Genomic DNA, 14,737 nt, shown 5'->3' with positions numbered 1-14,737 from the left:
TTGAGAAGGAATAATCTCGCAACCCATTAATGACGCGCGTGATCGTGAAGATACCCCGGAAACAAAAACCGCGTGTTCCAGAAGATGAGCAGCACAGGTTTAAACAGTGTAAAGGGATTGGTAATTATGGAAATCAGGTTTGTCGGTTGTGAATTGACTCTACAGCAGAAACCATTCTTAGGCTGATTGCAGAAAGGGGTCTTAAATGGCAGTTTAAAAATGAGCAACTCGTCAGTTCAAAGGAACATTTTTTGAAGCGACAGAAGCAAGTGGGTGCAGTTACTCTTTCGCGAAAAATGACGGGCATTGCTGTTCCCACTAAACTTTATCCGATATGTTCTGGTGATAACTGACCCAGTGAGCACAAACTGGACGTTTGCATATGTAACAGCCAAACAGCTCATAAAACGTCAGATAATTAGTTTGAAAAAAAAAACAATCACAATGTTGGACTAGGTGTGAATCGAACCAAGGGGCTCAATAGAATGCGGGCTGAGGGTGCACCCGCGACAACTTCCGACCCCATGAATGTAGCTCACGAATGGTGGACCTTTAGAGTGCATTGTAGCATTCGACGTCCAGGCAGGCGTACAATGACTTGAACGCTGCTTGTTTAGGGGAACAGTGCGGTAATCATACGTTAAGCGGCTGAAAAACCGTCTTGCCGAAAAAGAAGGGGAAATCATTAAAAAATAGGAGACGATATAGGCGGATGCCGATGCGTAATTTCACGACTCATTCACCAATTATCGTTTGGCTGCGAAGTCGACGTTACCGATAAAAATGCTTACATACCTACTGAGTGGAATTCGCGATGGACTATGCATTTGCACAAAAAATCTCCCGGATAACCGGCTCTATAGAATGTTTGTTACTACTACCTAAACGATTTTAGAGCAGCCTTGTTAGTTTTGGACAATGCGCCCTAGTGGGCGCTTTCCGTTTATTTTTAAAAAGCCATCGTAGGACATGACGAAATCCAATTCTACCACCATTGAGGCGTGAACCATGGCCAAGAAGGGACGAAATGCTATTGTAGCTCTTCAACACAGCAGACCTCACCCAGAAAGTGTAGAGTTGAGCGGTTTCCAAGTTTAAACTTTGCTACCTCCGGTGTCGGCGCAGACTTTACTTGCACAAGTGGGGTTTCACCAAGTATGTGCATAAGGCCTTACTGGTTCTACCTCCTCAAGGGGGCGGCATCGGTGCGAAGGTTATACAAAATAAGACCGGAGGGAAACGTTTCTCGGAACACTCCGGGAAAGCTAATGTGAAGGTGAAGGCATGACGCTATATTGTGACGGGCACCTTTTATACACCTGTGCACGTCGACATAGCAGCCACCCTTTTTTCACCGTCTTTATTCCACACAAATTTACCTTAGTTCCAGCTTAATCTATTTATATCTAGCCTTATTTACCTTGTGACATCATGATCTGCCATACATATTATTTATCCCCCTTGATCTCACCGCTGTCTACCTCCATATTCCATATAGCATATTGAATCCCAATTCCACTTAATAAATCCTAATTCATATTAGGCCACCTTAATTCATCCTAAGCAAACTTAATCGCTTTCTAGATCTAACCTAACACATCTTAATCTTCCTAACTCCTTTTAATTCATCTTAATATACTTTTACCCGCCGTACTAATGTCACAAAAAATCACAAATTAATTATTTACCCTAAGCATTGCAATCACCATAATCTGTCTTAAGACATTTTATAGTCGCTTAATCCACCCCCTTTCTTTCAATCAATGACTAATCATTACTGTCAATAACTAATCTGCATCATTCGTGTTTACCACGGAGGCAATCAAGGTGCACCTTCCAATGAAACATATAAGGTTTTTGTCTCCATAAACACTTCCTTTTAGTAGCGTTGACGTCTGGGCTTGACCTTGACGTTGACGTTGACGTCCACGTGTTGCAGTTACTGTGCAATTAAAACACACACAAGGACAAATAAAAGACGTACGCAGCAATTCTTTTCAATAAACCAATAATATTTTTTCTCCCTCTTCCACTCAGCTATGCGCTGAATAACCCGTCTTCATCGTGTCGTCTCTTTAAGGTGCCGTTTAGACACCTATACGAGGCAGGTTACTTCAACCGCTGTACTGCTCAGCTCACTCCAGAGCCCAACCACAGTCGCATTATTCACTGCTCAACCACAGCCTCCATGCAGTACCTCACTAAGGAGATTTAGACGAAATTGCAAAGGGAGCACACTGCCCACAAGAGAGAGCTTCGATGGAGGAGACAGACACTTGAAACGTCAGACGCGTTTTTAGCGCAGAGAAATAAGGACAAAACGAGAAACGTACCAACACGAGCGCTGTTGTTCAGCGCTCGTGTTGTTTCGTTCTTCCTTTCGTCCTTGCTGTTCTGTTCTGTTAACGTTGACCATGTACAACCAACATGCCCAAGTGGCCGTTAATTACATAAAATGCCTTGACCACGCTCTAGTAATGATGGTAGAAAAACTCGACAAATTGACATCGAGAGTGCGAGTATAGTTTCTATCGGTAGTTCCGTATGCGTGGAGTCGATGACAGAGAGCTGAGTTGAGAAAAACACGTTCCTCCGACTCGACCCATTAATTTATAATCCGACTCGGTGAGTAGAAAAGTTGTCGGGGAGATTCCTCCCGACCCGCAGCGAGGTTATGGGTTGAGTTCCTCATCGAGCTGAGTCGTCAGGCAGTGAGGAGCTGAAAAGCTAAGTTTGCGGGATGGAATTCAGATAAACAAGGTAGGGGTCAAGGTAAGCTAAACCCGCCAGTCGAGCCGACACTCCCTCGCCGGGTCCTGGTGCTTGGCGCTTGTGAGTGTTCCTTCTCTGGCCAGTCCCCCTGAGTGGGTATGACCCATTTTCTTGGAGTCATACCACAACCCTCCTCTGGTATGAAAACAATGCAATTTTTAACCACCCAACAGTCCCTCCTAGGCTAACTAGATGCGAAATGTTTGTGGCGGCTGATCGGGGTTTCTCAGAAAAGGAGTCCGAGGGCGAAATAAATAGTAGTAGTAGTACTAGTAGTCGTCGTAGTAGTAGTAGTGTTAGTAGTAGCAGTAGTGTTAGTAGCAGTAGTAGTACTAGTAGTAGTAGTACTAGTAGTATGTGTTCTTGGATGAGGCGTGGGCTTAGCCTTCCATAACCGCCGGCAATTGCTTTGCTAATCGTCCCCAATATTATATCAAAGACACGCAATGTCACCACACCTCACTTAGTCCTATTATATCCAAGACACCAATGTCATCACGCCTCACTTGGTCCTTTTATATCAGAGACACTCAATGTCACCACATCTGACTTATTCCTGTGGACAGCAAAAATCCTGGCATGCGACGAGACATTTCTTTTCGCACAATCCTGCGGTCCCTAGAAAAAAAACGTTCTCTGATGTAGCATGGGCACTCCTAGCTTTTGGAGATCGTGGAAAAACTTCTTCCGCTCAAGGTTGGTTTTAGAGCAGTTCATAATGTAGTGATCAATGTCACCAGTCACACTGCACAAGGGCCACGAGGGAGATGAAACAATGTTGATTTTGTGTAGCCAAGCTGGTGTGCGGGCTGAGTTTGTTGTTACTGAGTAGAGTAGACAGGCTTCGGATTTTTTCAGGCCTTTCGTCACGACTGGCTGATGGACTGGTCGCCACAGCTGCATAAAGTGCTCGCGAACGGTCTGCTTCTGTATCCCTTGGAAATCGCATTGCGCTTGCACCATTCTTGCAGACGATAAGGCATCCATGGCTAGGCATGTTCCTTTACCATGGCACCGACGTGTGACGGGATCCACTGGAATTGTACGGGGAAGCCTTCATGCACGAGCCGCTCTAGTTGAAGTAGGGATCACTGAGAGGTTTTTCTACAGGTATACTGCGCTGAAACATCTAGAGTGCTGACTTTGAATCGCTGAATATTGCGACTATTTGCCCGTCAAAGGATGACAGTTCGCGCTTCTGTGGCAACACACTGCCTCCCTGTAGATGAAATCAAAGGCATCACCCTGGCAGCCCAGGAGACATTCAAACTGGCTATGAAAAAAAAAACTGCCGTGCACACCCCTCTTTTTGTGTTAACCGATCTATCAGTGTATATGTGCAAAGAGGCGCCGTACTCCAGTTACAAATGCTCGAGTACCAGTGATCGTGCTTCAGCAACAGCCATACAGCGCATATGAGGTATGGTCAATGCCCAATCCACACTTTCGTGATACTAAGACGTGTCCAAAATAACCATTTTTTATGGCCATTCGGGGAAGAATCCTCCAAGAGTGTTTAGGGTTGCATGGGGACGAGACTCTACCCTTAATCGTAGATGCCGCAGTGATGCTAATCCTGCACTGGTTTCTCCGCGCCTCAACACTTGCATAAGCAAACGGTGAGATGCCTGAGGACGGAGAGGTGTTGACCGCGCCTCATGGAGGATCTTGTTTCCAGCTGCTTGAGCAACGCGAAGGGACAGCCTAAGCCCTTTCCTGTGTAGGGATCCCAACTGCTCGTATTGTGTCTGTGAAGGCGATATGAGAGGCAGCTGATATAGCACCCGGTTCAAGATAAGGGCTTCGTGCAACTTGGTCACAGAAACTGGGTGACTTCCCCAAGTCACACCGGCAATTTTCCGTAGTACATTAAGCCTGGGCGCCACCGAGCAAACCATAGAATCGACAGCACTTCGCCAATGCAACCTGTCATCGAGAACGATTCCGAGAAATCATACATCAGGAGCTTGGCGGATGGAAATGCCATCAAGGTCTATCCTGAGACATGAAGACCTGCACCGTACACCAAGATATAGAACAAAGGACCACTTCTCCGCTGATCGCGTGAGCCCTACTGTTAAACGGTACGCCTCTACAGACGAAACAGCATGCTGTGGTGTTGCACGTAACCGCTTTGTCTGGTATCCGGTGACCCAGATGTAGAGGTCGTCCGCATATATTGACATCCCAGCTTTTGACCGATGATATTTTAGCGTAGAAGGCAGGGCAGCCATGGCTACGATGGAGAGAATGGGCGACGGAACTCTACCCTGGGGTACGCCTCGCCATACAGTGTTGTTAACTAAAACATTTTCTATCCGAACCTGCATGAAGCGGTCGGTCAAGAATCGAATAAGCGGTGTAGGTGTCCTGCTACCTACGTTTCTTGCCGATAACTCAAAATGGAACTTTGCAAGACACAGTTGTACTCCTTAGCCGCATCAAGAAACGAAACAACTGTGGACAATTCCTGGATATGCTTTAATATGTTCCAAGTGGGTGACCGAATCTATTATACTATCTTGGGCGCTCAGCCGCTGGCGGAAGCAGGTCATATAGGCGGGAACCTTTTTCCCATGTTCTAGACACCCCGCCAGTATGGCACAGACTAGCGTTTCAATTAGCTTTGATACCCAGGAAGTAAGTGATACCGGCCAGAATGGTGAGACGTCGGCTGTATCCTTGCTAGGCTTAAGTACCGGTACGACCCAGGCCCGCTTCCACGACTAGGGAATGTCGCCTGTCGTCGAAATATGGTTAAAAAACTCAGGAGACGGCGCTGGGACGCCAATTGCAAGTTAAGCTGCATTTGGTTTGTGATGCCGTAAGGGCCATCTGCACACCGTTCCCGTAAGCTAGCCAGTGCTGTGTCAAGCTCCCTCAGCGTAAATGGGGTATCCATTGCTGAAACGCAAGAGGTAGCGGCATCAGTTTATGCACAACTGCGTAACTGCGGTGACACGCCTGTTGAGTATGCTGATGTCGAAGACACGTACACGTCATCGAGCTCCTCAGGCGGAGATGGTCAATAAATGATATATGCGTATATATGCCACCCCGACGCCCCCAACTGAAGCGACACCTTATGTGCTGCGAACACGTGTATGCGTAGGCCTGGCGCCCCGAATAAAATTACACGTTTTATAGCTAACAACGCGTGTTTGCGGAAAACTGACGCCGCAACGGCATCGCCGTGGGCATACGTTTCCCAGAAAGCCCCGAGTACTACGAGCGGGCTTGCAGGTGACAATAACGATGTGAACGTTGGTAAAAAGCCGGCCAGCCTTCTTGGGGTGCATTGCGAAGGAAGCCCCGAAAATGTGCTGTACTAACCTACAGCCTAACTATGCGCGCAGTGGCGTCATCGTTGCTAAAGGGCAAGCCAAATTCTGGCACGGAAGCAGGACAGGAGATGCTAGTATTGGCTGTTCTGACTTTGAGCCCAACGTTGCGTTTCGATGGTGATTGGATATCGTTGGAATAGGCCCCAAGGCCGCCCTTCATACTGCGTGGCCACAGCTTGTCCTCTGCTCAGCATGAAAATATTTAACGTATATACGCGTCATATCGACCCGACACGACGTAAATGTGCGGTGAAATCAAAACAGAAGCTCCAAAGCACAGTGCAGCACACCTGTGCGTTCGTATACTCACACATAGAACCCTTAGGTCTCGAGCGAGTAAAGACGAGCGTTCGAGAACTCTGTTGTATTCCACTTAGCGAGAGTGACTTCGCGGACAATGGACCGCAGCGACCTTGCTGCATCAGTGCGTGATAGAGGGATGCGGGTCAATCTTGCACTTTTGTGGGCGCCATGAGCCGCTCTATCCGCCTGTTCGTTCCCAGTAATGCCGCAGTCGCTTGGGAGCCACTGGAAAACATTATCATGTCCATGCCTGGCTACTGCGTCATATAAGCGCCACCTACCTAATAACGTGCCACGCTCGGACGTCACCTTACTTTGTCGCCAGTGGCTAGGTGTTGCCTTCACCGGTGCGTATTCGTACACCATTGGAATGAATGGCCAACAGCGCTGCTTTTGATGTGTGCGCCACTGACGGGACGATTGAACACCTTCTGTGGCATTGTGACCGATTCATAACGCCGAGGCAACAGCTCCCCACCACACTTCGCCGTCTTGACGACCACCCCTTTACAGCACAGACAATTTTGTGTCATAGGCGTTGTCCGTCACAGGCCGAAAAGGCTACAAAAGCCTTACTCGCTTTTTGAAGGACACGGGCCTGTATTAACGATTGTAGGGACATTACTACAGTGCAGTACCCTTAGTTCTCAAATTTTATCAGTTTACCGCCTTAGTTTTGTGCATTTTCTGGTTTTGTGTGCGTCCTTTGTACCGCCTTTGTAGTTGCCTGGCCACGTCTTGCGTTTTTCCTAATTTTCTTCCTCTCATTTTATCCTTTATTATACACCGCTGTACTTTCTTTCCCTTTCATCTCCCGTATCTCCTCCCCCCTGAGTAGGGTAGCCAACTGAGTAGGGTAGGACAGTATCCTGGTTAACCTCCCTGCTTTTTATCTACTATTCCTTCCTTTCTTTCTTTCTTTCTTTCTTTCTTTCTTTCTTTCTTTCTTTCTTTCTTTCTTTCTTTCTTTCTTTCTTTCTTTCTTTCTTTCCTTCCTTCCTTCCTTCCTTCCTTCCTTCCTTCCTTAGGTTTCCTCAAAAGTTAATTTAATGCCTGTGTATCACTGACACATTACTTGGCAGAGCTGGCAATATACAGAAAATTACCAGATGGTGCTAGAAATAATTTCCCACAACTGTATTTGGTGTATCAACCCGGAATCTTGCCATCAAAATTACGATTAAGGGCTATTAAACAAAAAAACTCAATGAAAAATATTCTTTGCTTGTGACGGGGATTGGGGCTGCCCTTCGTCTCGATAGGTACGGACTGTCCGACGTTAGCTCACACATTAGGCTTTCAGTTCTATTATTCTCACCCGGAACCCACCTTGTCTTTGACGTTGTTTCGACCGTAATTCGTAGCCCCATTAAGCGGAATATTAAGGCTGAATTCAGGCCTTAAACCTAACCCACTCAGTTGGATTGCAGAGAGTCACTAGCTCACAGCCGATTCCCCATTTTTCATAGGCTGCGTCTAATCTCACGCCAGCCGTGAGAATTACCTCCGGGAAATTCTCACGGCAGTTTCCATAAAAGCTGGCTGGCTGAAAATTTGTTGAATATTATTACGTCCCAACGCAACCTAACGTAACATAACCTGACCGAACCTTAACGTAACCTAGCCGAACGCGTCATAACCTACTCAAATCCTGGCACAGTGCAACAAACCTATCTAACAGGGGTAGCTGCAAACGCGGCTTTTTAGGGGGATATTTATCAGATTGAATCTTCGCGTAGGGTGCTTAGCCAATAAGAAGCGACTGCCGTGAGAAATTTCTGACGTTAATTCTCCCGGTTACCGGGATAATCGACACTAACTTTTTCATATCGCTTTGACGACCTAGAGCGGAAAGTGTCGCTGCGATCGCACGCCGACATGGAAATTGTGGGTAGTGTGCGAATCGGATTGGCAGCAAGTGGCTAGTACAAAGGGCTATGAATTAGGCTTCTCGGCTCTGAAGTGCTTGTTACTTCTGTTTTCGGTGTGCGTTTCTGTTTTCGGGATGCCAGTTTCTGGCATTCAATGGCTATCACAGATATGTCTAAATAACAGCATGATTAGCACTTAACGCATGTGCTCGCGTTAGCGGCGAGTTTCTTAAGATGAAGGGGTGACCACATGCAGTGACGGCGACAAGCGACGCCGAAAACGTAACTCAAAAGGTACAACAGCAGAGTGTACTGGGTGACAGCGTCAAGCGAAAAAAAATTAATACACTGCCGCCAATGTCCTCTGTCGTCGTCGCTCGTCGCTACAGTTCACTGTATCACCGCCTCACCGCTGCCGCTCGCTTGTGGGCTGCTTCTGGCCAGCAAAAAGCGAGCGAAGGTCCCAGCGACCTGTTCATACCGCTCGCCGCCGCCTCCCACACTACAGCCACTAAATAAGCTACTATCCGTTTTCTGCACACATTCAGTTACGATTTTCGCATCGCTCGTCGCCGCCGCTGCGTTTACTTACGCCTTGAAGCATTCACTGCCTTGGCCAAGCGCAATGAGGCAACACATCGCTATTCGACACGCCAGTATTTATTTGCCATTTAACGCATTCATGCAATTTCATCGCGCGTGCTTGAAGACTTACTTGCGGTAGTAAGCTTCGCCTCTAAGTTTATTTAAATCTGCTTGGACAAAGCAAATAAATACGACGCGATTACATCATTCCTGCATCTCTACGTTGCATCTGTTCTGCCCACGACCGCCTGCCGAAACGCATAGCATACGATAATAATACTGTATTGAGAGGAAGCAAGAGCACAGTATCAAACAATCTAAACATTTTTTTTCAGCAAAATATTACAAAAAAATCAAAGAAAACGTCACCCAGTTTGGAGTACGTAATAATTTAAAAATAAATCCGGGACGGCCCGCTGTCAATGCCCGCTGTATCTGGTGGCGTGAGCCAAAGGCAGCACTTCTGCTTTCTTTTTCTTTGTAACACCCAAATTTGTTTTGAAACATAATCCCTCTAACACGGTGTCTTATACAAAAGAAAATGTGTTAACAGCGGCACTTTTGGCAGCAATTTTTTAAACAAAAACTCAATTTGCGTAACCACAAAGCCACGCCGAACTTCCGGCGGAACTACACACTATGGCGGCACTCATGGAGGCCAGGAGGCGTAGAGCGCCTTCGCCGAATCACGTTGACGCTAGCGCCAGATTCCACTCTAGGTGAGTTAGTGAGAAACTCTATGACGTCAGTATTGTAACACAACACGCCTACATACCATCTAAAGGGGATTGGCAGAAGGTCGGTAACGGCAGCCGTTAGCGGCTTCTATGCTATCCACCGATTTTTTATTGCAGCATCGTGAACGTAACCACCCACGATTAAAAATATTATTTCCTAACTCAACCATTCATCGTGGGCATGCTTTCTCACATCATGCTAAATAGTTTAGCTTTTTTTTCAGGCACATGTGGGAAGGGGTAGCACATTGCATGGTAATCAACATAATTAGGGTCATCAACGTCATCAACCTAAAACAACGGTCGCGGCGTCGAGGCACGACGACACTGGTAATAATGAAGAACGCGAACCAGAACAATGCAGGCCAACGACGGGTCACAATACATGAGGACCTCCACGATTTCGTCGAGCCGCAAGATGCTTCCTCTGTCCACGCAGTCAGCAAGCGAACCGATGAGAAGCTGCTCCGAGCTGCTCTTTCCAACGCCAGCCGAAGATCTACTTCACAGCCCACCCCTGTAGCTGATCCCTTGGGGTTGCTTCGCAGCTCGTTGAGAGTCCCAGTTGAACCCCCTTTTTCGAGAAGCACGGTTAGCGGAACATCAGCCAGCGAGAAGTCGACCAGTGCAAGCAGCAGATTGAGACGTACCACGGAGGAACGCAAACGCATCACAAGCGTGCTGTGCATTGCACTCGTTGTTTTCCTCGCCGTGACCATGATTCTGTACGTCAGTGAAGCTCTTCACGAAAGCGCTTCAGGAGCACAAAGGCACCGCCCATCCCTTTCCGCGCCGTCATCTCCCAGTACACCAGCACCATACAAAGAATCAGGGGCGTTAAACAGAAGAAAGCGAAATTCGCAACAGTTCTCGCCTTCATTACCCTTGACGAGCGTTCCAAACGAGCTTACTACAATAAAGGCAGACGAAGCGATGTCCACAGGACATTCAGAAACCTCGGAGATACAAGTAGCGGCCGAGAATTACCGCAATAATAATTTTATTGTTGACACCGCTACCGAGCGTATTCCAGCTGCGCACCGGTCATCTACCGAGCGTGACCAGCCCATCACCTAAATGGACATCCGTGATTGAAAATGGAACTGTGCGAAAAATGAAGGCATTGCAAACTGTTGTGTCATTGAGGTTGCTCGTGTGGTGTAATCAGGGAGATTAGTGCGGATTGAGTACTCTTCTTAGAAATTTCCCTAATATAAAAAAAATTCGGGTCATGTTGGTTGTTTCATACTGCCTATGCAAATAATAAATAATTTGGCTGATTATATTTTGCTTCAGTTGCTTTGGAATTAGTTAACCTGGGATATTTTCTAATTTTAATGCATTTTGCCCTGTTCTCCTGAGCGTTCACGCACCAATTAGGCAAAAATGACGTCTTTCTGCCTGCGTACCGGTTTTATCCCATGTAGCGGAAGCCTCTCGGCACCCTAGCGCAATTGGCTCCCGCGAGACGGGGCTTTTCCTTTCTCTACGGTCTGCCGTTAGCTTGACAGTGCGCCTTTGTGGAAGACGCGTATTGGTCAAGGCGCCGAATGCTTACTTATGGGGTCATTCCCCCGTCCTCTTCAACAGTCGCCGTCGGGGGAAGCATAACTTGTTGTCCGGCCGACTCCTGGCATTAGTCCTGGCGCCGTTGCCGTCTGCTCGCTTGATGGGCCTTTTTCCTCTCTCTTTTGAAGGACGCGTCAATTCCAGAGCAACCTTTTTTCCGCGCTTTAGACCCTCCGCGGCACGAGGCTGCAGCATACAACCGCCTACCACCCCGCCAGCAACGGAATGGTTGAGCGCTTGTACAGGCAACTCAAAGCTACACTTACAGCGAAACTCGATCTCAGCACTGGGTGGAAAAGCTCCCACTCGTTCTTCTTGGCCTACGCTCAACGGTGAAAGAAAACCTCGGCTTCAGCGCAGCGGAAATGGTGTACGGCTCTACATTGCGCATCCCAGGAGAATTCTTCGACCAGACACCTTCCGCCCCAGCACCCTTCGACCGCATCGAGAAGCTGCGCGCATGGCTTGTGAAACTCAGGCCAACAGCACCTCCCATCACCCGCAACAGAAAGGTTTTAACTTTTCCCGACATGGACTCAGCTACACATGTGTTCGTGCGACACGACGCAACGAAGCCGCCCCTCACTCCGCCGTACGACGGCCCTTTCAAAGTTTTTGACGTAATAATAAGACCATCAAAATCGACGTGCGGGCAAACCAGACGTCGTCGCCATCGACCTCGCCAAGCCTGCTCATATTGAGGTTTTTGTTCATGCAGCCTCTTGTGTATGTTTTCAGTGGTAACCGGTGGACTCTGACCTTTCGCCATTCAGCCGGTAACTGCTGCCTTTCTTTAAAAGCTCCTCAATCTAGGGGGGGGGGGGGGGAGCTTCTGTAGCGTAAGCCGCTTGGCACCCTGGCGCAAGCCGCTCCCGCGAGACAGGGCTTTTCCTTTCTCTCTGGTCTAACGCCAGCTTGACGACAGTGCGCCTTCGTGGAGGACGCGTATTGGCGACGGCGCCGCATGCTTACTTATGGTGTCATTCCCCCGCCCTCTTCGACGATCGCCGTCAGGGGAGGCATACCTTGTTGTCCGGCCGACTCCTGGCATTAGTCCTTGCGCCGTTGCCGTCTGCTCGCTTGGGGGGCCTTTTCCCTCTCTCTTTTGAAGGACGCGGGGGTTCCCCTTCTTTCCCCCGTCGGGGGACGCACTCAGAGTACGCATCTTTTGAAAATAGACAGTCTTGTCTTGAAACTGCAAACCAGCTCCACGTCTGCTTTCTCGCCTCCTTCAGCAGCCGACATTCTGGGCTGCCACACCCACATCGGAATTTTCGGAAACAATTCTCCAGTAGAAGAACTCGACAACTTCACTGGCTGGTTTTGACAAAACACAAAGTTAACCGACTGCGAAAATGTCTTTCTTGTTTTGAACAGTAAGAGTCATTTGGGTGAATCGTGCTCTAAGGTATGTTTTTAGTGTTTATCTGAGACGTTATTGCCACCCTCGCCTGGAATACAGGTGCAACTCTCCTCGTCAGACGAAGCTTCCTGGAGTTTTGTTAGACAAACGACAGCAAATTGCCCATTGCTGCAAATAATAGGACTTGACCTAATATTTGTTTAGGGGGTAATTGGAATGCGAGGTGCGTGATATAAAACACGCTATCTGCAGCCTCTGCAGATGCCCTGACTCGTCGTGAAAAGCCTTGTGGAAGTCGTAGGCCAGGGGATGGTCCCTGAAAGTATCTGGGGGTCGTATTTACCGTTTGTGATTCCTTCACGGATGCCGCTACGCTGAGAAGCCTTCTCAGTGAAGGTGCTTCACGATGGGTAAAAGCGTTAACCAAAAAAATGTTGAGAAGGGACGATGGAAGCAGGACACAGACAAGTTGTTTTGTGGGTGGCGTTTCGACATGGGTACCCTGGATTAGGTATAGGGGATGTCGACAGACAAAGCAAGGGTTGACGGCCTAGTCATCTGTCATCTGTCTCAGTGGCATCTCCGGTGGTTTCATCTGTCTCAGTGGCCTCTCTGGTAGTTACTGAAACGCTATGTTCGTCGGGAATGTATTGTGATGTCATTGACGAGTTTGAATCATCTTTCAAGTCCTTCGAAAACGCAATAATTGAGACGAAGTCTGTGCGAAGTTCCTGCAACGAAATCCAACTCCGAAGGCCGCACCACGTGGGAGATGCCAAATGCGTGGAACTCCGCGCATTGTATTGCATAGTGGAAAAACGATCATTAAAAACATTGCCATCTGTAGAAATACGACCGCCTAGATGGGTGGCGTCGTGCTTCAGCAAAACTTACAAAAACGTAATACACAGAACTGGTAGAAGTTCAGCTGCACAATGGTCTTCCGAGAGCCTCTTTTCAAAATGCCGAGCTTGGTCCCTTCCCTCCGCACACTGCCGATGCACCAGCGTGGCCTTTTGTTGAAAACAATCAATCGGTGAATCACTGTTATGGTGAATCTCCGCAAAACATTTTGTGAAAAAGTGAGCTCTGAGCAAGCTTAAACTTAAATGCTTACACGGCGCCTTGCCTCCTCTACTGCCAAGGCTCACATCCATCCGAGATGGCCCACAGGCACTAACGCCGGCACTACAGCGCTCCCAGTGGGGTCCATCCTGCATGTTTATACGGATTCCACCGCGGCGATACGGATTTCCGCCGAGATCCAACAATCGCAAGATTTCAAGGGACATCCACACACTACTTGACACGTACCCCTGCCATCTCCGGCTGTTGTGTATTCGGCGGAATAAGCTCCCCGCTCACATTGCAGAGGATAGGGCTCGTCACCCTACATCTATTCCTCGGCTGCTGCCATTGTCAACAACCGGTCCAATAGAAACCTTTCTCAAACGGAAGGACGATCTGCGTCGCGCTAACACGGGCCCTCATCCCACCGTGTGGAACGAACCTTCCCAATGAGACTTGCTCGCTGGGAAAAGGCTTTGCTACGCAGACTTCCGTTGGAGTAGCTCTTTCACCTGCTGTGACCCTGGCGTGGCAAGCACGCTACCTTGCCCCGTCCGATGAACACCTGCGCTTTATGCACAGCTCCGGCAGAACAAGCTAATGTGGATCATCTAATATTGACGTGTCCTTCACTGGTCTCTGCCAGAAACCGACACCTGAGATGCCTCCATCTTGAAAGTCCCCCAGACCTCTGGCGGTGGCTCTGGGGACTCCACCACCACTCCCTTGCCTTGCTCCGGGAGACGGGCGCCCATCTTTACCTGTAGAGAGGTTATTATGATACCGACGGGAATTATATCACAAATACAAATTATATCAAGAAATCTGACTGACGCGTTTTCAGGAATCTCGTTTGTGAAGGAGAGATGAGGGCAGCATTCCTTGAATCACTCCAGATCAGCAAGAGAAGTGTGCCTGTTTTATGCAACAAATTGGAAACCTTTATCGGCCATCGGGGTGCAGCAAAGTGTCCATGGATACGAAGGTGACGTGCGCACAGTGTTTTTCTTCTCAACAGAGTTTCCGAGGCGTTTTGCCCTCCAATGAAACTCGGCCGCCCCCCGCCGCCTGTCTCAGCGTTCACACTGTGGAGTCGGCATTAAGGGAGCTTGGACATACGGGGGG

The sequence above is a fragment of the Haemaphysalis longicornis genome, unplaced genomic scaffold (assembly GCF_048455015.1).
Source record: "Haemaphysalis longicornis isolate Haplotype H1 unplaced genomic scaffold, Haemaphysalis longicornis Haplotype H1 scaffold_2, whole genome shotgun sequence".
Lineage (NCBI taxonomy): Eukaryota > Metazoa > Arthropoda > Arachnida > Ixodida > Ixodidae > Haemaphysalis > Haemaphysalis longicornis.
Note: the sequence above shows the minus strand (reverse complement) of the source record.